Below are 27044 nucleotides of genomic sequence, written 5' to 3' on the forward strand. Positions count from 1 at the left end.
TGGGAAATTATTTCATTACAACAGCAACGTTTAAAAACACTTAGTAATATTAATATAATAAAGTACAGAATAATATACACAATAATAATGTGCCAAATAGTAAACAGACTATTGTGCTAGGATGTGTGTTCTCATGAATGATCCTGTTCGAAAGGGTTCTCTGCTGCTTATTCAGTTGGTCATGGAGAGGATGTGCCAGATTGTCCATAATTGGTTTGTGGCTCTTGGATTGAAATGGCCTTATCGGTACTTTGAATTGCTTGAGTGTTTTGGTATTTTAATTCTTGTTACTTTGGTATATTGTAATGATTTGAATGATATTCTAATCTATGACTCACTAGGTTTAAAGGGTTTTGATGGCTTGGTAAATTTCACATTTTACCAATTTTCAAATTGTTTTGGTGAACTTCTAGTATTTTGTGTATTTTCCTTGGGTTGCTTATTCTCCCTATTAGCAACTTTCAGATGATTTGGTGATCTTAGGTGAGTTTTTGGTGATATGCATTTTGTAAGATTGTATATTTTGGATATTTACACTTTCAGTGGTTTGTGACTCTTGGATTCAGACAGCCTTTATCGGTACTTTGAATTGCTTGGAGTGTTTTGGTTATTTAAATTCTTGTTACTTTGATGTATTGTAATGGTTCAAATAGATTGGTGAGTTCTGAGTAGTTTGAACTGTGAGTAGATTTGGTATTTTAAGACAACAATGTCACAGCAATCACTTTCTACCTTTCACTGCACTGTACCCCAACTTTCACCTTTGTATCACTGTTTTTCAAATCCTTTTATGACTCTACAACTTCTTTCAGTTCTCCAAGATAGTTGTGCTCCTCCACTTCTGCCTTCTTTACATCCTGGAATTCAGTCACTGCCTAGGACCAAAGCTCTAGACTTACCCTCCCAAAGACTCTCCACCTCTCTATTTCTAAGAATTAACATGTCCTCCCTCCCTCACAACTCACAACGCCCTAAATTCTTCTAAGGGACTTTGCGTTTGATACCAGTCCTAGAAAATGCATTTGGAGGTTTAATATGTTTTTATTTTAATCTGTTCATTTTCTGTGATCACATCACTGACAAAACTGACAATTATACCCTCCTTAATTGCCTTTGAGAAAGATTGTGTGAGCCACCTTGTCAAATTGCCTCCGAAGGAAGTCGCACAATGCTGTTGGATAGGGATTTTTGGGATTTGGACTCAATGGCTGTGAAAAATAAACAATATACACTCAGTGGCCACTTTATTAGGTACAGTGTGGTCGTCTTCTGCAGCTGCCCATCCACTTCAGAGTTCTGACGTGCTGTGCAGTCAAAGATGTTCACCTGCACACCACTGCTAGTTATTGTTGCCTTCCTAGCAGCTTAAACCAGTCCAGCCACTTTCCTCTGACCTCTCTCATTAACAGGGCACTTTTGCCCACAGAATTGCCGCTCGCTGGATTTTAATCTGAATTGGGTTTATTATCGCCGGCATGTGATGTGAAATTTTGTTAATTTAGCAGCAGCAGTTCAATGCAATACATAATCTAGCAGAGAGAGAAAATAACAAAAAATAAAATAATAATAAATAAGTAAATCAATTATGTATATTGAATAGATTTTTAAAAAGTGCAAAAACAGAAATACTGTATATTTTTTAAAAAGTGAGGTAATGTCCAAAGCTTCAAAATCCATTCAGGAATCGGATGGCAGAAAGGAAGAAGCTGTTCAGGCTTCTGTACCTCCTACCTGATGGTAAACGTGAAAAAAGGGCATGCTCTGGGTGCTGGAGGTCCTTAATAATGGACACTGCCTTTCTGAGACACTGCTCCCAGAAGGTGTCCTGGGTACTTTGTAGGCTGGTACCCAAGATGGAACTGACTAGATCTACAACCTTCTGCAGCTTCTTTTGGTCCTGTGCAGTAGCCCCTCCACACCAGACAGTGATGCAGCCTGTCAGAATGCTCTCCACGGTACAACTATAGAAGTTTAGGTTTGTATTTGTTGATATGCCGAATCTCTTCAAACTCCAAATAAAGTATAGCCGCTCTCTTGTCTTCTTTATAACTACATCGATATGTTGGGACCAGGTTAGATCCTCAGAGATCTTGACACCCAGGAACTTGAAGCTACTCACTCTCTCCACTTCTGATCTGTCTATGAGGATTGGTAGGTGTTCCTTCGTCTTACCCTTCTTGAAGTCCACAATAAGCTCTTTCATCTTGCTGACGTTGAGTGCCAGGTTGTTGCTGCGGCAGCACTCCACTAATTGGCATATCTCACTCTTATATGCCTTCTTGTCATCACCTGAAATTCTACTAACGATGGTTGTATCGTCAGCAAATTTATAGATGGTATTTGAACTATGCCTAGCCACACAGTCATGGGTATATAGAGAGTAGAGTAGTGGGCTAAGCACGCACCCCTGAGGTGTGCCAATGTTGATCGTCAGCAAGGAGGATATGTTATCACCAACCAGACCAGATTGTGGTCTTCTGGTTAGGAGGTCGAGGATCCAATTATTGTTTTTCGTACCATTCTCTGTAAACTCCAGAGACTGTTTTGAGTGAAAATCCCAGGAAATCAGCGGTTTCTGAGATACTCAAACCACTCTGTAACTAACAATGATTCCACAGTCAATCACTTGGATCACATTTCTACCCTATTCTGATGTTTGATATGAAAAACAACTGAACCTCCTGACCATGTCTTCATTCTTTTATGCATTGAGTTACTGCCACATGACTGACTGATAAGATATTTGCATTAACAAGCAGGTGTGCCTAATTAAGTGGCCGCTGGGTATATATACCATGTAAAATAAAGCTGGACATTTATATTTAGACTTATCACACACAGCTTTTAATTTGTAGATCAATGGAAAGGACACATATTGATACTATTTAAGTTACTATAGATATGAGTAGTGAAGGAAGCATATAACTACATCTTATTGAAATTGGCAATGCCTTGAATTGGAGGATGCGCAAAAAGAAAATCTGCATTACAAACTACTTTTACAACTCTGAGATCCCAAAAGCACTTGACATCCAAAGTGTAGTCACTGTTGCAATGTAAGATAAATACTGTAACCCATTTTCTCACAAGATGGATGAGTTTCTCATTGATGGTAACTGTTGGTCAAGACACTGGGGGTAGGTTCCTCTGCTCCTTTGTGAAGTTGTGGCATTGCATCTTTAACATCTGCCTTGGTTTAATAACTGCTCCAAACTATAGTACCCCTGAGATTACTGTACTTTCTCAGTACTTTGTTGTAGCACAAGTTTGCATTATGAGCTTCAGAATATGAAAAATAGAAGCTGTAGGTTTGGCCCCTCACACCTGCTCCACCATTCATTAAAATCATGTCTGATCTCTTACCTACACTCCACTTTCCTGCATTAATTCCAATCCTTTTTGTTCCTCAAATATTTTTTTAAAAATCCATCTATCTGGGATGATTATACCGAGTAAATGAGTCTCCAAAGCTATCTTGGATAGAGGATTCCAAACTTCATTAGTTCAACTTCAAGTTTATTGTTATTCACCACCACATGGACGCAGCCAAGCAAAGCGTTCTTCTGGACCAAGGTGCACAACACAGTATGTTTAACTCCCATACCACAAAAAAGTAATATTACCACAAATAAATTAAATAAATTATATTCCATAAGATTGACATTTAACATCAGGTATATTTATGACACAAGTTTTAAAAGTATAACACTACTAGTGCTTCATAGGTGATGAGACCTGGGTGGTGACAGGGAGATCGGTAGGCTCATGGCCTGGAGGAAGAAGCTGTTTCCCATCCTACTAGTTCCTGTCCAAATGCGATTATTTTACGTGTGAAGAAATCTCCTTCTTAAATAGCTGATCACATTTGTGTCTGTGAGTTGTGGTTCATGGCAGCCCAGGCAGGGGAAGCACCATCGAAACTTATGTCCAGACCACACTTAGGTTGGAGGAACACCACCTTATATTCTGTTTGAGTAGCCTCCAACCTGATGGCATTAACATCGATTTCTCAAATTTCTGGTAATGCCTCCCACCCCTCCCCTTCACCATTTCCCATCCCCTTTTCCCTCTCTCACCGGATCTCTTTCCCTGACCATCGTCTCCCTCTGTTGCTCCTACCCCTTTTCTTTCTTCCATGGCCTTCTGTCTCTTTCACCAATCAACTTTCCAGCTCTTTACTTCATCCCTTCCACTTTGGTTTTCACTTATCACCTTGTGCTTCTCTCTCCCTTCCCCCTCCCCTCACCTTTTAAATGTATTCCTCAGCATTTTTTTCTCCAGTCCTGCTGAAGGGTTTCAACTCAAAATGTCGACTGTACTCATTTCCATAGATGCTGCCTGGACTGCTGAGTTCCTCCAGCATTTTGCATGTGTTGCTTGGATTTCCAGCATCTGCAGATTTTCTCTTGTTTGTGGTTAGATTACTATCTCTGTTTACAGTCTAATAACTCTTATAAGATAATCTACTGTCACAGAAATCAGTCTAGTGAACCTCCATTGTAACCATTCTATTTGGTGTTGATGACCACTTAAATGTTTGTAAATGATCTCTTGGAAAATCACAGTGTGTTTTCAGATTGAAGCTGGTTCTGAAATGACTCCAAATATTGATCAAAAGGATTCAATGTGTAATATTTCTTGCAGGACTGGAAATGAGCTTACATCTTTTCTGCATATTCTTTCTTGGGTAGAGAAACCAGGCATGTTCATAATGTCATAAACACAGGAGATTCTGCAGATGCTGGAAATCCAGAGCACCACCCCACAAAATGCTGGAGGAACTCAGCAGGTCAGGCAGCATCAATGGAAATGAGTAAACAGTTGACATTTTGGGCTGAGACCCTTCATCAGACTTGGAAAGGAAGGGATGAGATGCCTTGGGAGTTGGGGGAATTGAAGGAGGGCAAGCTAAAAGTTGATAGGTGAAACCGAGTGAGTGGGGGAGGGACGATGAAGTAAGAAGCTGGGAGGAGGAAGAGAAAAAGGTAAAGGGCTGGAGAAGAAGGAATGGGTTAGGAAAGGACAGTGGGCCATGAGAAAAAGTGAAGGAGGAGAGCACCAGGGAACTTCATATTTTGAAGAAGGAGGACATCTCTTTTGGTCTTCTGGAAGATCAGAATGGTAATCTATGTGTGGATCCAAAAGAGATGGAGATCTTAAATGGATTTTTTGCACCTGTATTTACACAGGAAAAGCAAGCAGAGTCCATAGAAGTGAGGCAAAACTGCAGCGAGGCTGTGGACCCAATTCAGATTACAGAGGAGGAGGATGTTTTTGCTGATGAGGTAAATTAGGGTGGATAAATCCCCAGGGCCTGACAAGGTGTTCCCTTGGACCCTGTGGGTGGTGAGTGTAGAAACTGCAGGGGCCCTAACGGAGATACTTAAATCATTCTTAGTGACAAGTGAGGTACCAGAGGATTGGAGGATAGCTAATGTTGTTCGGCTGTTTAAGAAATGCTCTAAAACAAACCAAAAAATTATAGACTGTTGAGCCTGACATCAGAGTGGGAAAGTTATTGGAAGAGACCAGATATTTAAGTATTTGGGTAGACATTAACTGATTAGGGATCGTCATTGTGGCTTTGTGCATGGTAGGTTGTGTCTAACCAATCTTAAGAGTTTTTTGAGGAATTTACCAAGAAAGTTGATGAAAGTAAGGCAGTGGATGTTGTCCACAAGGACTTCAGAAAGGCATTTGACAAGGTCCCATATGGAAGGTTGGTCAAGAAGGTTCATTTGCTCAGCATTCAAGATGAGGTAGTACGGTAAATTGAATTAGACATTGGCTTTGTGGGAGAAGCCAGAGAGTGGTAGTAGATGGTTGAATCTCTGACTGAAGGCCTGTAACTAGTGGAGTGCTACAGGGATCGGTGCTGGGTCAGTTGTTCTTTGTCATCTATGTCAATGATCTGAATGACAATGTGGTTAACTGGATCAGCAAATTTGGGAATGACGCCAGTACTTGGGGGTGTAGTGGACAGTGAAGAGGCTATCAGACCCTGCAGTGAGATCTATCCCAACTGGAAAAATGGATTGAAAAATGGCAGATGGAACTTAATGCAGACAAGTGCAAGGTGCTGCTCTTAATAGGACTGACCAGGACAGATTTTCCACTATGAGGGCATTGAGGAGTGTGGTAGAACAAAGGGATCTACGAATACAAGTCCAAAATTCATTGAGATGGGGTCATAAAGAAAGCTTTTGAAGTTTGCAGACGACACCACCGTCATCAGACTCATCCAGAACAGTGATGAGTCTGCATATCGACAGCAGGTGGACCAACTGGCGCTCTGGTGCAGTCGGAACAATCTGGAGCTGAACACGCTCAAGACAAAGGAGATGATAGTGGATTTCAGGAGACATCCCCCCCATTATGTCCCCCCCACAGTCCTTGGCAGCCCTGTGTCCACCGTGGAGAACTTCAGGTTCCTGGGAACCACCATCTCTCAGGATCTGAAGTGGGAGCAGAACATCAGCTCCATCCTGAAGAAGGCCCAGCAGCGGATGTACTTTCTGCGGCTCTTGAGGAAATATGGTCTGCCTCAGGAATTGCTGCTGCAGTTCTATACTGCAGTCATTGAGTCTGTCCTGTGCACCTCCATCACTGTGTGGTTTGGAGCCGCCACCAAGCAGGATAGAACCAGACTGCAGCGCACAGTGAGGACTGCCGAGCGCATCATTGGAGCCTCCCTGCCCTCTATTGTGGACCTGTATTCTTCCAGGTTGAAGAAGAGGGCGGGGAACATCATAAAGGACTCCTTCCATCCTGCGCACGGACTGTTTGAACTGCTTCCGTCTGGTAGGCGCTTCAGATCCCTCCAGACTACGACTAATAGGCACTGGAGAAGTTTTTTACCTACTGCGGTCACTTTGCTGAACAGTTAACTGCCGGTTAACTGTCGGCTAACTATTACTTGGATTGCACTACTTGTATGTATAATCTATATTTTCATTTATATTTATCATTATTATCGTTGTGAGCAGAGAGACAACATCTGCCGGAAATAAATTCCTTGTATGTGCACAGGTACTTGGTGATTAAAGTCTGATTCTGATTCTGATTTTGGCACATTGACCTTCATAAATCACATTATTGTGTACAGGAATTGGAATGTTATGTTGAAGTTGTAAAAGATGTTGGTGAGACCTAATTTGGAGTATTGTTTGCAGTTTTGGTCACCTACCTACAGGAAAGACGTAAATATGGTTGAAAGGGTACAGAGAAAATTTACAAGGATGTTGCTGGAACTGGAGAACCTGAGTTATAAGGAAATATTGAATAGGTTTGGACTTTATTCCTTGAGGTTTTCCTTTCCTGGACATCAGAGATGTCCTCCTTCAAATAACAAGGTTTCCCTTCCTCCACCATTGATGCTGCCTTCACCTGCATCTCCTCCATTTCCTGGACAGTCACATTCAACCCATCTTCCTGCCAATGTAACAGGGATAAGTTCCTCTTGTCCTCATCTACCATCCCATGAGTCCCTGCATCCAACACATCATTCTTCTTAACTTCCGCCATCTTCAAAAGGATCCTATCATCAAACACATCTTCCCCCCCACCACTTATTCTTTATGCAGGGATTGCTCGCTCCTTGATTCCCTTGTCCATTCATCTGTCCTCACTAATCTCCCTCTTGGGACTTACTCTGTAAGCAACAGAAGTGGTCCCCCCCTCTTCATTTCCCTACACTGCTTATTCATCTCCTCCCTCACCTCCATTCAAGGCCCCAAATAGCCCTTCTAGGTGAGCCAACATCTCACCTGCAAATATCTGTTGGAATTATCTATTGTATCCAGTGCTCCTGATGCATCGTCCTCTACATTGGTGAGACCCGACTTAGATTGGGGGACTGCTTTGTCAAGCACCTCTACTCCATTCACTAAAAGCAAAGTTTTCCAGTGGCCAACTATTTGAATTCCTGAATCTATTCCCATTCCAAAATGTTGGTCCATGGCCTCCTCTTCTGCCACAATGAGGGTGCTGTCAGGTGGAGGTACAACAACTTGTATTCCTCCAACCTGATGGATCAAACATCGATTTCTCAAACTTCCAGTAATCTTTTCTCCAACCCCCAACCTTCTTCATTTCCCCATTCTGGCCTCTTCCACAATTTCTCACCTGCCTATCTCCTCTTCTGGAGCCCCTCCTCCTCCCTTTTCTTGAATGGTCCATTCTCCTCTCCTATCAGAATCCTTCTTTTCCAGGACTTTGCCTTTTTCACCTATCACCTCCCAGCTTCTTACTTCATCACCCACCTGGCTTTCCCTATCACCTTCTAGCTGGTCCTCCTTTCCCCTCCCCCACAGCTTCTTATTCTGGCATCTTCGCCCTTCCTTTTCAATCCTGATGAAGGCTCTTGGTCTGAAGTGCATTTTGTTTATTCATTTCCACAGATGTTGCCTGACTCAACTGAGTTCCTCCAGCATTTTGTATGTGATGTTCATAATCTTCCAGCCCTAATCTCACCTGGCACTATATTATTGTAGCTTTGTATCCCCTTAAAATACCTATGCGCCTTTGGCTCCAGCATTTTGTGTGTGGTGCTTTAGATTTCTATCACCTACAGAATTTCTCATGTTAATGTACCTTTTGCCTTCTTACACTATACCTGCGGGCTAATTTCCAGTGATTCATATACAAGATCATCTAGGTCCTTCTGTATGCCAACACCTTTAACCTTATAATACCACAGTTTAACTTCACATTTTTTCATGTTATGTTGCATCTGCCTTGACCTTCTTCAGTTTACCTGCTTATGTTCCCCCAAAACCCTCTGCAACCTCTACGCTACTCGTGACTTTGCAACTTTGCATATTCAGCAAATATAGATGCATTACACTTGATCCTTCTCATTCATTTCATTTGTATAGCTTGTAAACAGTTGAGCCTCACCCCCCTTCCCTAACCAATCTGTGTAGTACCCCACTAATACAGCCTCCCAAGCTGAAGGTAACCTAAGTGTTTTTATCTGTTAACCAGTCCACGATCTTTGTCACGATCTTATCCAAACCTTTGAGCTTTGATATTTAACTTTCTAGAGTAGGCTTAGGATTACAAACTTTTCACACTGAAAGTAGGCCGTAGAACAGCACAGCACAGTCCTATTAACCTACTCCAAGATCAATCTAACCCTTTCCTCCATAGGGCCCTCCATTTTTACTTCATCCATGTGCCTATCGAAGAGACTCTTGTATACCCTCAGTGGGTCTTCATCTACCACCACAACTGGCAGTGTGTTTCATACACATACTGCTCTGTTTTAAAAAAATACCCTGACATTTCCCCCCGTACTGTCCTCCAATCACCATAAAATTATGTCTCTTCATCTTATCCATTGCTGCCATGGGGAAAAGGCACTGGCTCTATCCATGCCTCTTGAAATCTTATACACTTCTATGAAGTCATTTCTCATCCTCCTTCACTCCAAAGAGAAAAGCCCTAAATTACTCAACCTAAGCTCATGAGATATGCTCTCTAATCCAGGCAGCATCCTGGTAAGTCTCCTCTGCACTTCCCTAAAGCTTCCACATCCTTCCTATAAAGAGGCAACTAGAATTGAACATAATATTCCAAGTTGGTCTAACCAGACTCTCACAGAGCTGCAACATTACTTTGTGGCTCTTGAACTCAATCCCCTAACTACTGAAGGTGAACATATCATATGCCTTCTTAACCACCCTATCAACTCGTCACCTTTGAGAGATATATAGACGTGGACCACAAGATACTTCTCCACACTGCTAAGAATCCTGCGATTAACCTTGCACCTCAAATTTGACCTTCCGAAGTGTATCACTTCATATTTCTCCTGAATTAATTCTATCTGCCACCTCTCAGTCCAGCTTTGCACCATATCAATAACCCTTCTACACTATCCATAACACTACCAATCTTCATGTCATCTATAAGCTTACTAACCCACCCTTCTTTCATCCAAGTCATTTGTAAAACTCTAAAATTAGAGTAGGGGTCCCAGAACATATCCCTGTGGAACAAGGCTTCCAAGCAGAATATGCACCTCCTACTATCAACCTCTGCCTTCTGCAGACAAGCCAATTCCAAATCCGCACACATAAACTTCTGTAGATGTACTGTGGAGAGCATTCTGACAGGCTGCATCACTGTCTGGTATGGAGGGGCTACTGCACAGGACTGAAAGAAGCTTCAGAAAGTTGTAAATCAGCTCCATCTTGGGCACTAGCCTACAAAGTACCCAGGGCATCTTTAGGGAGTGGTGTCTCAGAAAGGCAGCGTCCATTATTAAGGACCTCCAGCACCCAGGACATGTCCTTTTCCCTTTTTCTCATTAGGTAGGAGGTACAGAAGCCTGAAGGCACACACTCAGCAATTCAGCAACAGCTTCTTCCCCTCTGCCATCCAATTCCTAAATGGACATTGAAGCTTTGGATATGACCTCACTCTTTTTTATATACCGTATTTCTGTTTTTGCACATTTTTAATCTATTAAATATCTGCAATTGATTTACTTGTTTATTTATTATTATTATTTTCTCTCTCTGCTAGATTATGTATTGCATTGAACTGCTGCTAAGTTAACAAATTTCACGTCACATGCTGGTGATAATAAACCTGATTCTGATTTTATGTTGCCCTGGATTCCATGCCTCATGACTTTCTGAATGAGCCTATCATGGGGAGCCTTGTCAAATGTTTACTAAAATCTGTATACCACACATCCACTGCTCTACCTGCAACTTGTTTTGTCACTTCCTCGAAAAATTCAATTAGGTTCATGAGACATGAATTGCTCTTCACAAAGCTGAGCTGTCTGTTCCTAGTTAGACTATGCTTATTCAAAAGCTTATAAATCCTGTCTCTAACAATCCTCTCCAAAAGTTTTCCCATCACTAATGTAAGACTCAGTGCTCTATAATTTTTAGGAATATCTATATTACCTTTCTTGAATTTAGAAATAGCATTTGCCATCCTCCAGTCTTCTGGTATTACTGCTGTGGCCAACCAGTGAGAATGCAAGGACGTTTGCCAAAAGAGCAGCAATCTCTTCCCTCAATTTCTGTCATAACATGGGGTATATCTCCAGGGGCTTGAAGGTACAAGGCTAAGGTCTGTTCCACCCTGTCTCCCTAAATAAATAAACATCTATTCTATACTGAGCTCGTGTTCGTCACAATCCCTCTCACTGTGAATTTTGAAGCAAAGTATTCTTAAAGGACCTCCCCTAGATCCTCTGACTCCAAGCACGTTTCTTCTTTTATCCCTGATCGGTCCTACCCTCACTCTAGTCATTCCCCCCTTCTTCACATATGTGTAGAATGCATTGGGTTTTTCCTTAATCCTACTCACCAAGGCCTTCCCAAGAGCTCTTCTAGTTCTCCCAAGCCCCTTCTTAAGTATGCTTCCTTCTTCCTCTTGACTGGATGCCCCATGTCTGTTGTCAACAATGTTTTTTTTTGCACCCTATCGTCCATTCTCCGACGCCATGGGACAAACCAGTCCAGAATCCCATGCTCGCATGCCCTAAACAGCTTCCCTGTTTCCATTACACATTTCCCTGACTATATCCCAATTTGTGCTCCCAAGTTCCTCCATAGTAGCATCATATTTTCCCTCCCCCAATTACTTTCCCATACTTTCTCCTCCTATCCCTATCCAAATCTATGCTAAAAGTCAGGGAATTGTGGTCACAGGCTCTGAAATGCTCACCCACTGAGAGATGTCACCTGACCAGGTTGGTTGCCTAGTACCAGATCCTGCATGGCCTCTCCTCTAGTCACCTTTCTACATAAGGAATCATTCCTGGAAAACTTAACAAATTCCTCCCGATCTAAGTATTTTGCACTAAGGCTGTTTAACCATATAACCATATAACAATCACAGCACGGAAACAGGCCATCTTGGCCCTCCTAGTCCGTGCCGAACCCTTAATCTCACCTAGTCCCACCTAACCCTCCACTCCTTTCCTGTCCATATACCTATCCAATTTTACCTTAAATGACACAACTGAACTGGCCTCTACTACTTCTGCAGGAAGCTCATTCCACACAGCTATCACTCTTTGAGTAAAGAAATACCCCCTCGTGTTTCCCTTAAACTTCTGCCCCCTAACTCTCAAATCATGTCCTCTAGTTTGAATCTCCCCTACTCTCAATGGAAACAGCCTGTTCACATCAACTCTATCTATCCCTCTCAAAATTTTAAATACCTCGATCAAATCCCCCCTCAACCTTCTACGCTCCAATGAATAGAGACCTAACTTGTTCAACCTTTCTCTGTAACTTAATTGCTGAAACCCAGGTAACATCCTAGTAAATCGTCTCTGCACTCTCTCTAATTTATTGATATCTTTCCTATAATTCGGTAACCAGAACTGCACACAATATTCCAAATTTGGCCTTACCAATGCCTTGTACAACTTTAGCATTACATCCCAACTTCTGTACTCAATGCTTTGATTTATAAAGGCCAGCGTTCCAATGTTTGAGTCAATATTAGGGGAGTTGAAGTCACCATTAACAACAACCCTGTTATTTTTGCTCCTTTCCAAAATCTGCCCCCTAATCTGCTCCTCAGATTCTCTGTTGCTATTGGGGGTTGAGAGAATGCTCCCAGTAGAATGCTCACTCCCTTCCTGTTTCTGACTTGACCTACACTGACTCAGTAGACTATCTTCCACGATGTCCTCTCTTTCTACAGTGATGGTACTATCCCTCATTAGCAACGTCACTCCCCTGCCTCCTTTACCTCCCTCCCTGTGCCTTTTGAAATACCTAAACCCTGGAACATCGGGCAGCCATTCCTGCCCTTGTGACAGCCAAGTCCCTGTAATGACCACAATATCTAGTTCCATTTACAGATTCATGCTCGTGAGTTCACCACACCGATCCTGGTACTTTTTACATTAAAGTAAATCCCTCCAATTGGCTGCATTTACGCCCTCTCCACAACCTACCCTTAACAAGAGAAAATCTGCAGATGCTGCAAATCCCAGCAACAAACAAAACTCAGCAGGTCAGGCAGCATCTATGGAAATGAATAAACAGTCAACTATCCTTCTTCACAGTCTCTCAACGCATTGCATCTATCTTTACACCAATTGCTTTATCATCTGATTTATACTCTGGCTCCCAATCCCCTGCCAACCTAACTTAAACCCTCCCCAAAGCTCCAGCAAACCTGCCCCAAGGACATCGATCCCTCTTGAGCTCAGATACAACCTTGCCCTTCTGTACAGGTCATACCTTCCCCAGAAGAGATCCACAAATCTGAAACCTTGCCCACTCCACCAATTCTTCAGCCACACATTCATCTGCCATATCATCCTATTCTTACCCTCACTGGCACATGGCACAGGCACCAGTGAGATTACTACTCTTGAGGTCCTGTTTTATACCTTCGTACCTATCTCCCTATATTAGCTCTTCAGGACCTAATCCCTTTTCCTAGCTATGTATTTTGACACTGATAAGTATTTTGGACACAGCCATAACAAGAAGTATACTGGAAGTTGTCTGGAATCTTCAAATTAATTGTGATTCAGGAACATCAGAGGAGAAGGAAATTATAGAAAGTAAAATGTTTTAAATTAAATTTTGATGCATAGATTACGCATAATAAACAACATGCTGTGCTTGTAAATCCAAGTCGCACCAGTTGTGTCACATCATGCTGCACCACCCCTAGAAAGTAACTAGGTCAAATTGAAAATATGTTCTCAGCGATCCGTAAAATGTTTCCTTTTTTTCCTCTCCAGTTTGACATATGGTACAAAGTGAACTGTACTGTGGGCAAGTGAGGTAGTTCTGGTGAGCTTGCCTTGGTCAGCTTGGATTTTTCAGGCTCCTTCCAGAGTTGCTTGTTAAGAGGGTTGGTGGCCTTTTCCCTTTTTGTTACAATAGAGGAAAATACCATCAGTGCAGTTGACTCCAGTTCAGTAAGTGTGCGAGAGATGAGATCCAGATGTGTCTCCCGCACACCAGGTCTCCAGGCTGTGCTGACGGGCAGGAATGCTGCCTTGGGCCTTGCCTGTGCAGTTTTTCCCAAACCCTTTAGCACACCATCACCTCAGCTACCGAGATATGAACCTTAAAATCTCTTCTTTCTCTCTCCCTTCATCTTCTCCTCTCAGATCCTTCCTTGTGCAAGTCTATGGTCAACTGTGTAAAAAGAAATCTTTTCTGAGTTCACATTTGTTTTGGTCTTTGCAGCTCTTTGGCAACACAATGGTTAAGATAGAACAGGTTAAATTAAGCATGGAAAGTTATTCAGAAGTTACAAGTCTCGTGTTTAAGACAATCCTAAGACTTGATGGGTTATTGTAAATCATTTTCTCAAGCTGTGTGGAGGTTAGAAGTGGTGGTTGAGAACAGGCTTAACCATAAAACTACAGCTAAAACGTTCACAGGTGCACAAGAACGAACAGCTGGAGGAACTCAGTGGGTCAAGCAGCATTTGTGGAGGAAGAGGAATGGTCGACGTTTCAAGTTCTACATCAGGAATGAGAGGGTAAAGACAAGAAGGCCAGAGGTGAGAGGGAGGCATGAGGCAGGGGTTGGGGCTGGGGCTAGGGAAGGGGTAACCAGATGGGGAGGGGATAGGAAAAGTTGGCCAAGGGAGAAGAAACCTAGGTAGATCAGTGTGTGGATGATGGGCAGATGGAACTAGCTGGGGGAAGGGGTTAATGGAAATAATGAACGAAAGGAGAGTGAACTGGGTGAGCTGGTACGTATTGTACAAGAACATTGGGTGTGGTTTACAGATGCAATTAAAAACCGGCACTTCATATACAACATGGTATTAATCTGAAACTCTGTCCTCAAGCAGCTTTGAACAATCCCAGTTTTTAAATCACTCTACTGTCATCTCCAAAGCCCTATGCAATAAAATTCCCTCTCTAACTTCTCCATTATCCTCCTTCTCATTCCTCTAACAGTGTTCTATAAAGCTCTCTCTTTGACCAAGCCTATTTTTATATAATTTTGTAATATTTCTATAAAGCATCATGAGAAAATTTAAAGATGCTGAATTGCAAGAATTGTTGTTGAGACAAATAAATGTTAGCCAAAGATAACAATTTGTTAAAACACTGATCAGCTGTGAAATAACTGGCAGAATAAACTCCAGGAGTTGATTAGTCTTATTCCCATGAACTACCCTGGAACATTCCTGCCTATTTCTATATTATCTGCTGCTAAAATACATGTCACCATCTTTGCATATTACAAATTTGCCAGCTATAGAAGAAACAGACCTGGACCATATCTAAGTTACCTCTAAACCTGACTTGTGTGGGCACTGGCCAGAGGCAATTCCAACCTTTGTAAACTTGATTTCCCTCCAGACTATGTTGCCTGGATCCTGGTTTGGTCCCTGTAAGGAATGTGTGCTCTGTGGGTTCTTAACCCCCACTGCAGAATGTATAGATTTATCCACAAGAGACGCAAGGGGCTTAAACAAAGTGTATGTGGTTTATTCAAGTGTTTTCTGTAGACTGGCTGTCTCTGGAACTTTCTGCAAGCATTGTTTGCAATGCAGAGAGCAGTCAGTTGGATGACACAATCCTTAAAGGGGTGAAAGCATCAAAGTAATAATCGTTGTGTACAATCAATATCACATAGACTACACTTTAAAAAAATTGATCTGGCATATTTACAAATTTAGCAAGTGTAGTCAAGTCAGCATTTCTACAGTCTGCATCTTCACAGTGGTGCTGATGTTACTTGTGTTGATGTCATAGATTCGTCAGATATTGTTGAAGTAGCCTCCATTCTAGACTTCGATTCACCTTGATGCTTACTAGAAACATCACATGTTGACTCCTCTTGATCAATAGTTGGACTTGTTTCAGAAATGTCTTCGATCCTACTACTTCTGCTATTTTCCTAGAAATTGCTTGCAGGGATTAAGTGGTCAGTGTGGACTTCCTTAAAATTTCTCTCCTTTTTTTACAAGATAATTACTCGATCTGTATGCTCCTCATTTCCTAACATCACATTCCAACCTGTCAAGTGGTCTCAATACACAACCTCTACATTCAGGCTAAATGACTTGTCTTTGTGGGTTTAGTTATGATGTTCTTTCCTTGCTTTCTCTTACAAATTTGTTAGCTGAGACACAACTGTGTTTTAACTCTAATATTCATTAATATTTCATCAGGAGTAGTCCTGTTGCAAAGTGAGGAGTCACGATATTATTCCCTCCTTCTATACATCAAAGATTCAAGATTCATAGTACATTTATTATCAAAGAATGTATAAATTATATAACTCTGAGATTTGTTTGCTCACAGGTAGCCACAAAGCAAGAAACCTGAAAGAAACCAATTAAAGAGAAAAAATAAAAGACTAACACTGGGTGCGCAAGAGAAAGAAAAGATATGCAAATCATGCAAACATTTGAAGTGAACAACAACATTTCAAACCAGACAGAGTCCTTGAGTCTGCAGCACGGAGTAGGTCCAGAGCTTTCCTTTATCAGTTCATCATTGCCAATTTGTTAACAATTCAAAGAGTCTATAAGAGTGATTTTTGGGTTGAGGACATATACATTTAGCAATTGACTTTGGCTACCAGTCTTCACATCTGAATATGTATTGTGGATTTAATTTGCAGTGCAGATCTGAACAATGGGTTCCTGAAAGCAGTGAATCCCAGACCAGACAATGCTGATTAAAATTCATTTGGATGTCTGTGATGTGGATGCAAATCAGGAGGTGTGAAGGTTGCATGTAGTTTCAAAGAAAGCATTGTCCACTCATTGTAGACATGGAATTGCCCTTTTGATATTTGCACATAAGACATCGAGTCCCAGGTTGGGCCAGCGAGACCTTTTGACCGAAAGCTTCTCCATATGATACCTGCTGTATTTTGTTTTGTCCAATGAAGAAGCTGCTTTGTGTCTACCAGCAGTTTTCTCTGGTGAATTCATTCACGCAGCAACAGCATCCTTAGTAAAACAATATCCCTTCTTCATTCAAATTTGAATTCATCCATTCACTTAATAGCTAATCATGCAGTTACTTCAAAATAGGATCTTTATTTGCTGCTCAACCAATTTCTGCTGCTTGATAGGGAAATAATGTTTTGCTACAGGGAGGAAAAGTGTTGTTCTTCAGGATTGTTGAGGCTTTTTCATAAGTTAATAAAATACCAAGCTTGATAAAGCACTAGGTGTAACATTTGACTCAAACTCTGTACTCATTGTCATAGTCATATTTGAGGAAAAAATGCTCACTTCTCTTTAAAGCAGTGAGATGGAATCAAGAGTTTGTCAACAGCTGGTAGAAATCCAATTTAGAATTGGATTCTACCGGCCCTCAGTAACATTTCCAAGTTTTCTGATGACGGCTTTAACTTTCTCCTCAACCGACTCCAGCCCTGTTTCTGTAATCTCAAACTAAAATCCCTTCCTCTTGCACAAAAGCACATTTGCTTCTCTTAAATTTCACATAACATTAATTAAGCTTTCTAAATATTTTAAGTCCCTGAATGTTTTCTTCCTCTGTGGTTGTTGCAAATAGAATGTCACCCTGTTTGCACAAACAATGCTGGGCCCATTGTAGCATCCAGACCATTGTTGTTTGGAACATTTTCTTAAAGAAATTTTCCCCATACAATTGTTTGATATACAAGTTCAACTGCTTGTGAATATTATTTGCCAAATTGTGTTTGACTGTCTTCTTTGAAACAGAGTTAAGTGTAAGTAGGGGAGAGAACCATTTTGTTCCTATCAACTGGCATATCGATCTTGAGGAGTGGGAGGGCGTATTGTTGATCATCTACTGGTTTTTAAGGGTCACTTATGATCTCAAAGTCAAATGGTTTTATCAGGCTAAGATGCCATCTCCAGAGATGTCACCCAATTACTCAGTCCCACTTTCACCAGTGTGCCATGACAATCAAGTCTGTTTACATCTGTATCTGCCTGTGTTTCAGTATTTTGAGAACTGCCCCGGGTTTACACTAAATCAACTTGCCAATTCTTTCTATATTTATGATCTTTATCTCCTGATCCCATCTATAAATCCTTGAACACCACATTGTTCCAGCTGTTACTTAAACTGATGTATTGATGGTGAATGTATTTTCCCAATCAATCCTCCAGTCTTTCATCCAACCACTTAAATTAGCAGAGTTGTCCTAACGACAGAAGTAGCCCCTGTAATCTTGCCTTTTGCCCATTATGGAGAATTAAACATTCCATTAGTTCTAATATTCTCAGGGCTTTGTCTGAGTACATTCTCAATTTTAAAGTGCTTCCAGCTAATGGCATCAGATGTCTGGTTGTCCCTTCCCCTGGCGGAACAGTCTGTGGTTGTGTCAATATTCGTTCCTGCATTAATCATTCACTTCAATGTTGTGTAAACCTCTCTTCTGTAGCTTATTTGTTTTCCATTGAATGGGGACATTTCTTAACTGGTACAGTCTGGTCTTGTGTAACTTGTTTAACTTGTACAGAGATCCTGCTCCTCTGGTTTCTGCAACTGAAACACCGTCCTCTAATCTGACGTTCTTTTGCTGAATAACCCATTTCAATGGAACGAAAAAATCCCAGCAGACTTGTCTTTCATCACTCATGCTCACGTGACTTGGACTCATTAATCCTTGGATTGCGTTTATGCTAGCAGTCTGTAATTCCCTCCCATTTTCCGAGGTAATTTCCATAAACTATAGCTATCTTGCATGTCCATTCAATCATTAAATTTTGGCTGTTGAGTAACTTAGAATAGACATGCTTATCCACTAATCAGACACGCAGTTATCTCTTGATGCAAAATCCAGCAACACCCTCAAGTTGGACTGCTGCATCAGATCTTTCAGAGCAAAGTTAAGACTGCTATTTATTTCTCTTGATCTCTGTTTGTGGGTTCATCCCACTGAGTTGATTCTGCCTCTTAGAGCATCCCATATTCATTTTCTCTCTAACCTATCCTGGTGGTGGCATCCGTTGGTCTCGAGAGACCATGGATTTGCGCCTGGAGTCTCCAGGGTGCAGGCCTGGGTAGGGTTGTATGGGAGACCGGCAGCTGCCCAAGCTGCAGGCCTTCCCCTCTCCACGCCACCGACGTTGTTCAAGGGAAGGGCACTAGGACCCGCCTTGCTCAAGGACACAAACACGCCGCCTCAGCTGAGGCTCGAACCAGTGACCTTCAGGTTACTAGTCTGATGCCTTGCCCACTAGGCCACACGCCAACTAACCTATCCTGCCCATATTCCAAAGGCCAATATAATGCACAGTTCCATTCCATGTAGGATGCTGCGGTTGGAGTTCCCAAGGGTTCTCCTCTCAGTGGCCACTTTTTTAGGTACAGGAGTGGAATCCAGTGTGGTCTTCTGCTGCTGAGGGCCATTCGCTTCAAGGTTCGATGTGTTGTTGGTTTACATGCCATTCGGTGTAAACTGTTTTGTGTGAAAATCCCAGGAGATCAGCAGTTTCTGAGATACTCAAACTACTCCATCTGGCACCAGCAATTCAAAGTCACTTGTATCACATTTCTTCTCCATTCTGAAGTTTGGTTTGGACAACAACTGAACCTCTTGACCATGTCTGCATGCCTTTATGCATTGTCTTGTCTTGTCTTGTCCATACTGCACCAACAGCCGCCACTGGGCTATAAACATGCAGGAGCAGTGTGTGGTTAAGTGCCTTGTTCAGGGACACACACGCTGCCTCGGCTGAGGCTCGAACTAAGGACCTTCAGATCACTAGCCCAAAGCCTTAACCACTTGGCCACATGCCAACACATTGAGTTACTGATTAGCCAGTTGGATTAACGAACAAGTGTACTTAATAAAGTGGCCACTAAATGTATGTGGGGACCTCCTCTTTATCCATGAGGTAATTGACATACAGTAAATGAGTTAGCAAAGAGAATGAGTTGTGAAGCAAGGTATAAGAAGCTATATTGGAAGGTGGATGATATACAACGGTAAAGTTTTTAATCAGTGCAGAATCTCGAGGATTTGTTTCATTAACATTGAGATTATCTGTTCAGCAGCCTCTGCTTGTTGCCTTCTCTACCTCTGTTAATTCTTGCTCACCAAAAGAGACTTCTCCACAGGCCTACTGCCCTGTCCCTGAACTCAGTCTCAATCTGATTTTTCTCTCGTCTTCCAAAGAAATTTTTTTTTTTGGCATTCTCATCCTAACAGCTTTGTGCGATCACCTTTATCTTTTCAAGGAAACAAATCCTGGCCCCAGCGAGGTTTTCTTCCACGTTGTGTTTGCAGCCTCGCTGCTGCAGCTTGCCTTGCGCTACCAGCCAAACTTCACTCGGCTGCAGTCCCCCCTCCCACCCACCTTGCCCGAGTAATAAATGTGGCTGTACTTGAGTTTATTATGTGGCTTTACGTGAAATGTGCTTCCTCCCTTCATTATCCACTTGCTTTGTAACCCGTACAGTGATTGTGCAGTTGTCCAAGCGATAAAGTGCCATTAGACTGACATATGTAGTGAGTGGCACCAGCTACTCGGCTGTAGTCATTATCACAACCAATGCCATCTTTAATACCCTCCTGTCCGGTATCCACTCTCCGGAATGGATCATCATTTATCAGTTCTAAAGGATAAAGATTAGCTGTACTTGTCACATGTACATCAAAGTTCAAAATATATTATCAAAGTATGTATAAATTATAGAACCTTGAGATTTGTCTGCTTACTGGCAGCCACAAAACAAGAAACCTGAAAGAACCCATTTAAACAAAAAGACCAACAAACACCCAATGTGCAGATAGAGAGGGAAAAAACAAATCGTGCAAACAATAAAAACAAGCTACGTCGTTTAGAAGAAAAGTGAGTCGTTAGACACATAGTCCAGAGCAGGCCCACAGCCTCAGTTCATCACATAGCGGGGCAAATAGCCGTGAAGCTCACAGACACTGAGCCCGGAGCAGGACACAGCGTCAGCTGCGGAGAGCAGAGTGAACATCGCGGAGCAGCAAGCAGAACCAGCCTGACCCTCGCCTCCGGTCCGAACACCCTGCCTTTTCCATCCTTCCAGCCTGTCATTTAAATTGTCCAGATACCGGCTCATCCCCCGCAATTATACCCGGGCCCCACCGCAGCGAAACAAACAGTGAAATGCGTCATCTGCATCAATGACCAACACAGTCTGAACGTCAAACGAGAATATCTGCAGACGTTGGACATCAAAGTAACACACGCAGACTGCTGGAGGAGCTCAGCAGGCCAGGCAGGGTGAATGGAAAAGAGTAAACAGTCAACATTTCGAGCCAAGTCCCGTCTGTATGCGCTGGGGGCAGCCCGCAAGTGTCACCATGCTTCTCGTGCACACAGAGCACAGCCACAACTTACTAACCCTAACTGTGCTGCATATACTTGGACCAGAGCACCCGGTGGAAACCCATGCCGTCACGGGGAGAACATACAAGCTCCTTGCAGACAGTTGCAGGAGTTGAACCCCATCTGCGGATTGCAGGTGCTACAAGGCATTACGCTAAACACAGCGCTACCATACTGCCTTGATTTCCCATTGCCCTTGTTCCAGCACCCACCAGTCCTCCCTTAGCCTGGGAGCATTGACTCATAGTTCAGCACTTTTATTGCACTCTACACTAAATGGTGTACATGTCTATTTATTTAGATATTTGAGAGCCTTGTGGATAACCTCTCTCAGCCATGGGTCACAATTTGAGTCAGAAAATCATGGATTTAAGTTCCTCTCCAGCAGTTTAAGAACATGCCCAGTGGAGGTGGTGCATGCAAACTCAATGTCAATGCTTAAAAGAAGTTTGGACAAGTACATGGATGGGAAGGTTATGGAGGGCTATGGTCTGGGTGCAGGTCGATGGGAGTCGGCAGTTTAAATGGTTTGGCATGGACCGGATGGGCTGACTGGCCTATTTCTGTGCTGTACCTTTGTATGATTCCATAGCACAGATAGGTCTAGAATAATAGTTATAATAGTAGACACTTTTAACTCCCCTAGTTTGGATTGCTTTTTTGGTATCGATGATTTAGATGAGGCAGAATTTGTTAAGTAGTTCAAGGAAAGTTTTCTGAAACAATATGTAGGTGGCCCCTCAGGGGAAGAGCCCTTTGCTTGACCTCCTGTAGGCAACGAGGCTGAAAAAAATAGTTAATATGGCAGTGGGCAAGCACTTTGGGATCAATGACCAGTTTCAAGAATCCTACAAGATTTTATAATTATATTAAGAGTAAAAGAATAGCTAGGGACAGAGGAAGTTCCCTTAGGATCAACATGGTGATCTGTGTGTGGAGCCACGGGAAGGCCTTAAATGAATGGTGCTTATCTGTATTTGCCATGGATAAAGTGGTGAGCTCAGGGATATTGTGGAGTAATCAACAATGCAATTGTTGTAAGTGAAGAGACAGATTTGGTTGGTCTCATCTGGACACACAGTCTTGGTAGTAAAGGATTTTATTTACAGAAGGCAAAAGTGGGAAAATGGCAACAGAAGCAACATGCACGCACGCACAATTTACAGCAGTCATGGGAAAAGTTGGATCGGCAATAAAGCACACACGGACAATTAATAATGAATGTGGGGAAATTGTGTGGGAACAAAGTACACACACACCCCCCTCCCCAAGGGAAAAGTCGGTATGATACCTGCCACCCCTTGGCTCTGTGCTATTAGGGACAATAATCAATGCTGCCAACCCTATTCAATGCACAGCTCACCAACTGTTTCTCCAGTGCCGTTCCACAGTTCTCAGCCTGGAGTGAAGCTGGGTGGTTCCTGCTTCACGTCCCATTCCGATATGTCTATCCATGGCCTCCTCTACTGTCGAGATGAAGCCACACTCAAGTTGGAGGAACAACACCTTATATTCCATCTGGATAGCCTCCAACCTGATGGCATGAACATCGATTTCTCTAACTTCCATTAATGCCCCTCCTCTCCATCTTACCCCATCCCTATTTATTTATTTATTCCTTTTCTCTCTCTCTCTCTCTCTCTCTCTTTCCCTCTCACAATAACTCCTTGCCTGTTCTCCATCTTCCTCTAGTGTCCCCTCCCCCTTTCTTTCTTCCAAGGCCTTCTGTCCTATGATACACCCCTTCTCCAGACTTGTATCCCTTTTGCCAATCAACTTCCCAGCTCTTAGCTTCTTCCCTCCCCCTCCTGTCTTCTCCTATCATTTCAAGTCTCCTCCTCCCCCTTTCCAATCTCTTACTATCTCTTCTTTCAGTTAGGCCTGACATAGAAAATAGGTGCAGGAGCAGGCCATTCGGCCCTTCAAGCCTGCACCGCCATTCAGTATGATCATGGCTGATCATCCAAAGGGTCCAAAGATGATCCAAAGATCATCAGACAAAGGGTCTCGACCCAAAACGTCGACTGTACTTCTTCCTATAGATGCTGCCTGGCCTGCTGCGTTCCACCAGCATTTTGTGTGTGTTGCAATAATGCTGAAGAGTTGAGTTGTCGGTCATCAAAGGCATAAAGGTGGGTAAATTTCAGACAGGAGGCCTGCGGCCAGCAGTGTGCTGCAAGAATCGGTGCTGAGTCCTCTGTTGTTTGTCGTATATGTTCACGCACTAATTACCTATTTTTGCAATTTATAGATTGCAATGTCTTTGCGTTCTACTGCTGCAGAACAACAAATTTCACATCATACATCAGTACCAATAAATCTGATACAGAGACTGTGGGTGGCATGCTTAGAAAATCAGAGGGTAACACCAAAATTGCTGGTACGGTGGAGAAGATGTCTGAGGGTCTAAATCTGAGGTTGCCATCGTATTCCACCAAGAGAGAATGATTAAGGTGTGCGGAACAGATTTGCAAAGATGTTGCTGGGACTGGAGGTTGATAAGAGTCGCTGCTGTAACAGTTTCCCCTGGATCATAGGAGGCCGACGACTGGCCTAGAACTTTATAAAATGACAAGTAAGTAGATAAGGTAGCTGGTCACAGTCTTTTCCTGGGGTTAAGGCCGACTTCTGTGCTGTCATTGTTATGTGGTTAAGAGTGTCTTCCCCCTTTCTTTCCAGTCCTGAGGAAGGGTCTCAGACTGAAATGTCGACCGTTTATTAGTTACTGCAGAGTTCCTCCAGCATTTTGTGTATGTTGCACTAAACGAAAGGACATAGGTTTAAGGTGATAAGGAAAAGATTTAAAGGGGATCAGAGGGACATGGAGGGTGGTAATTACATGGAACAAGCTGACAGAGGAAGAGGTAGAGTCAGATGCTGTTACTGTGTATGAAATGCATTTGAACAGCTGCATGGATGGGAAAGATTCAGAAGGGTATGGGCTAAATGCGGGCAAATGGCATGGATAAGATGGGCTGAATGGCCTGGTTCACTGCTATATAGAACAGGAACAGGTCCTTCAGCCCATGATGATTGTGCCAAAGACAATGCCAAGGCAAACCAAATCTCTTCTGGTATTCCTTCCTTCTCCATGTATTAATGTGTCTTGGTAACAGTCTCTTGTATATCACTATCGTATCTGTTTTCACCGCTAATTCCGGCAGCCCATCCTTCGTGTTAAAAAAAAGACTTGGCCTGCCATGTCCTTTAAATGTTCCACCCCCACCTCCATCCCAACATCACCTTGAATGTATGTCCTCTAGACGATTTCTACTCTGGCTGTCTACCCTAATTATGCCTATTCTGACCATCCACTCTCTATAAATCCATGACTCTATGTCATGGATCTAATGGGAAACTGGCTAATGAAATGTATCTAGGACAAATGTAAAGTGATTTTTTTTGGGAAGTTGAACCAGGATACCTCTAAGAGGACCACAATCTTGACATGGTTTGGAGGCTTGAGAGCCTCAATGATCCGGAGAGTTATGTCGGTTGGAGTTTATGCTTTGGCTCTTCATAGGGTCAAACAGGTCAAAGGGTAGAGGCCAGACTAAGAGTGGTCCACCGGTCCTCCGGGTTCAGGGGTTCAGCTCGGGGCTAACAACCCCGACTGGTAAAACAAAATTGTTACAGAAACAGCTTCTACATCTGAGTGCAACGGTATTCCTGACTCCCCATGCAGGGCTTGCATCTTTGACAGTAAACCAAGAGGAAGCTACTGACACAATGATGGAAGCTCTGAACACCGTCAGAGATGGTGGACCTCCTTTGCTGCCCTGAACACCAGTGGCATAATGGGCAGTAAGTAAGTAACCCAGGAGAGGATATAGACAGTGAATGGTAGGGTCCAAAGTTCAAAGTAAAATTGATTATCAGAGTGCATACATGTCACCACATACAACCCTGAGTTTCATTTTTCAGCCGGCACAATTAGCAAATCTGTAGAACAGTCACTGTAAACTGTAAACATCAGGAACTGTAAACTGTAAACAAACTATGCAAGTGCAGATCTGAATAAATAGCAATTAATAATGAGCATGAAATAACAATATAACAGGGTCCTTAAATGAGTGGAATTGTCCCCTCCTGTTCAAGATCCTGATGGTTGAGGGGTAGTAACCGTTCTTGAACCTGGTTGTGCGAGTCTTGAGGCTTTTGTACCTTCTACCTGATGGCAGCAGTGAGAAAAGAGCATGGCCTGGGTGGTGAGGGCCTTTGATGATGGATGCTGCTTTCCTACGACAGCATTTCATGTAGATGCGCTCAACAGTTGATAGAGTTTTACCCGTGATGTATTTGGCCAAATCCACTAACTTTTGCAGGATTTTCCACTCAAAGGCATTAGTGTTCCTATGCCAGACTGTAATGCAGCCAGTCAGCACACTTTCCACCGCACATCTGTAGACATTTGCAAGGTTTTTGATGACACGCTGAATCTCCGCAGGGGAAGTTGAGGTGCTGTCATGCTTTTTTTGCAATTATGTTTATAGGATGGGTCCAGAACTTATCTTCTGAGATAGTGACTGCCAGGAATTTAAAGTTACTGACCCTCTCCACCTCTGACTGGCTCATGGACTTCTGGTTTCCCTCTTCTGAAGTCTATAATCAGATCCTTGGTTTTATTGACATTGAGTGAGAGATTGTTGTTTTTACATCACTCAGCCAAGTTTTCAAATTCCCTCCTGTGTGCTGATTCATCACCACCTTTGATACAGCTCACAACAGTGGTGTCATCAGCAAACTTAGAAACATAGAATACCTACAGCACAAAACAGGCCATTTGGCCCACAATGCTGTGCTGAACACGCACGTACTTTAGAAATTACCTCGGGTTACCCAAAGCCCTCTATTTTTCTAAGCTCCATGTTCCAACTTGTATCTGGTATTCAAGCTGTACTTAGTCACACAGACATAGGTGTAAAACGAATAGAGCAGGGGGCGAAGTAAACACCCTGGGTTCTCCTGTGCTGATGGAGATCGGGGAGGAGATGTTTTTGCCAATCCGAAATGACTAAGGTCTATAAGTGAGGAAATCCAGGATCCAATGGCACAAGGGGGTATTGAGGCCCAGTTCTTGGAGTTTACTGGTTAGTTTTGAGGGGACGATGGTGTTAAATGCTGAGCTGTCATCGATAAAGAGCATTCTGATGCATGCTTCTTTGCTGTCCAGATGTCCCAGGGTTGTGTGAAGAGCCAACGAGATGACATCCACTGTAGACCTGTTGCTTCGGTAGACGAATTGGAGTAGATCCAGACAGGAGCTGATGTGCTTTAACACCAGCCTCTCAAAACACTTCATTACTGTAGATGTAAGTGCTACTGGCCAATAATTATTTAGACAGGTCACACGCTCTTCTTGGGCACTGGAACAACTGAAGCCGCTTGAAGCAGGTGGGTACCACACAGTGCTGGAGTAGGAGGTTGAAGATATTTGTGAGTACATCAGCCAGGTGTTTGGTACTCGGCCAGGTACTCTGTCCGGACTGGTTGCTTTCCTTGGATTCGCTCTCTTGAAGGCAGCCTGCACGTCATCTTCAGATACTGAGACCAAAAGATCAACTGAAGACATGGGGGTGCACAATAGTTCCTCCCTGTTCTGGTGATCAAAGTGAGCAGAGAAGGCAATGAGCTCATCTGGAATCGAAGCTCTGCTGTCTCCTATGTCCCAAGATTTAGCTTTGTAGGAGGTTATGGCATTGAAATCCTGCCACAGCTGTCGAGCATCCCTCGTTGATTCCAGTCTAGTCTGGAAA

At 42.8% G+C, this 27044-nt stretch overlaps 1 long non-coding RNA gene across 3 annotated transcripts in view; it reads left to right on the plus strand.

The window, feature by feature from the left end:
* Positions 1 to 27044, plus strand: part of LOC132407521 (uncharacterized) — a 65486-nt gene that overhangs the window by 803 nt on the left and 37639 nt on the right. For 2 of the 3 annotated variants that reach the window (XR_009516497.1, XR_009516498.1), the window contains exons 1-2: positions 13586 to 14511; positions 16274 to 16435. This is a non-coding gene — a long non-coding RNA (uncharacterized LOC132407521). Of the gene's footprint in view, positions 1 to 13585; positions 14512 to 16273; positions 16436 to 27044 lie in introns of those variants that run through there. The other variant, XR_009516499.1, reaches the window with a different exon arrangement.

Source organism: Hypanus sabinus, chromosome 18, assembly GCF_030144855.1.
Source record: "Hypanus sabinus isolate sHypSab1 chromosome 18, sHypSab1.hap1, whole genome shotgun sequence".
NCBI classification, from domain to species: Eukaryota; Metazoa; Chordata; class Chondrichthyes; order Myliobatiformes; family Dasyatidae; genus Hypanus; species Hypanus sabinus.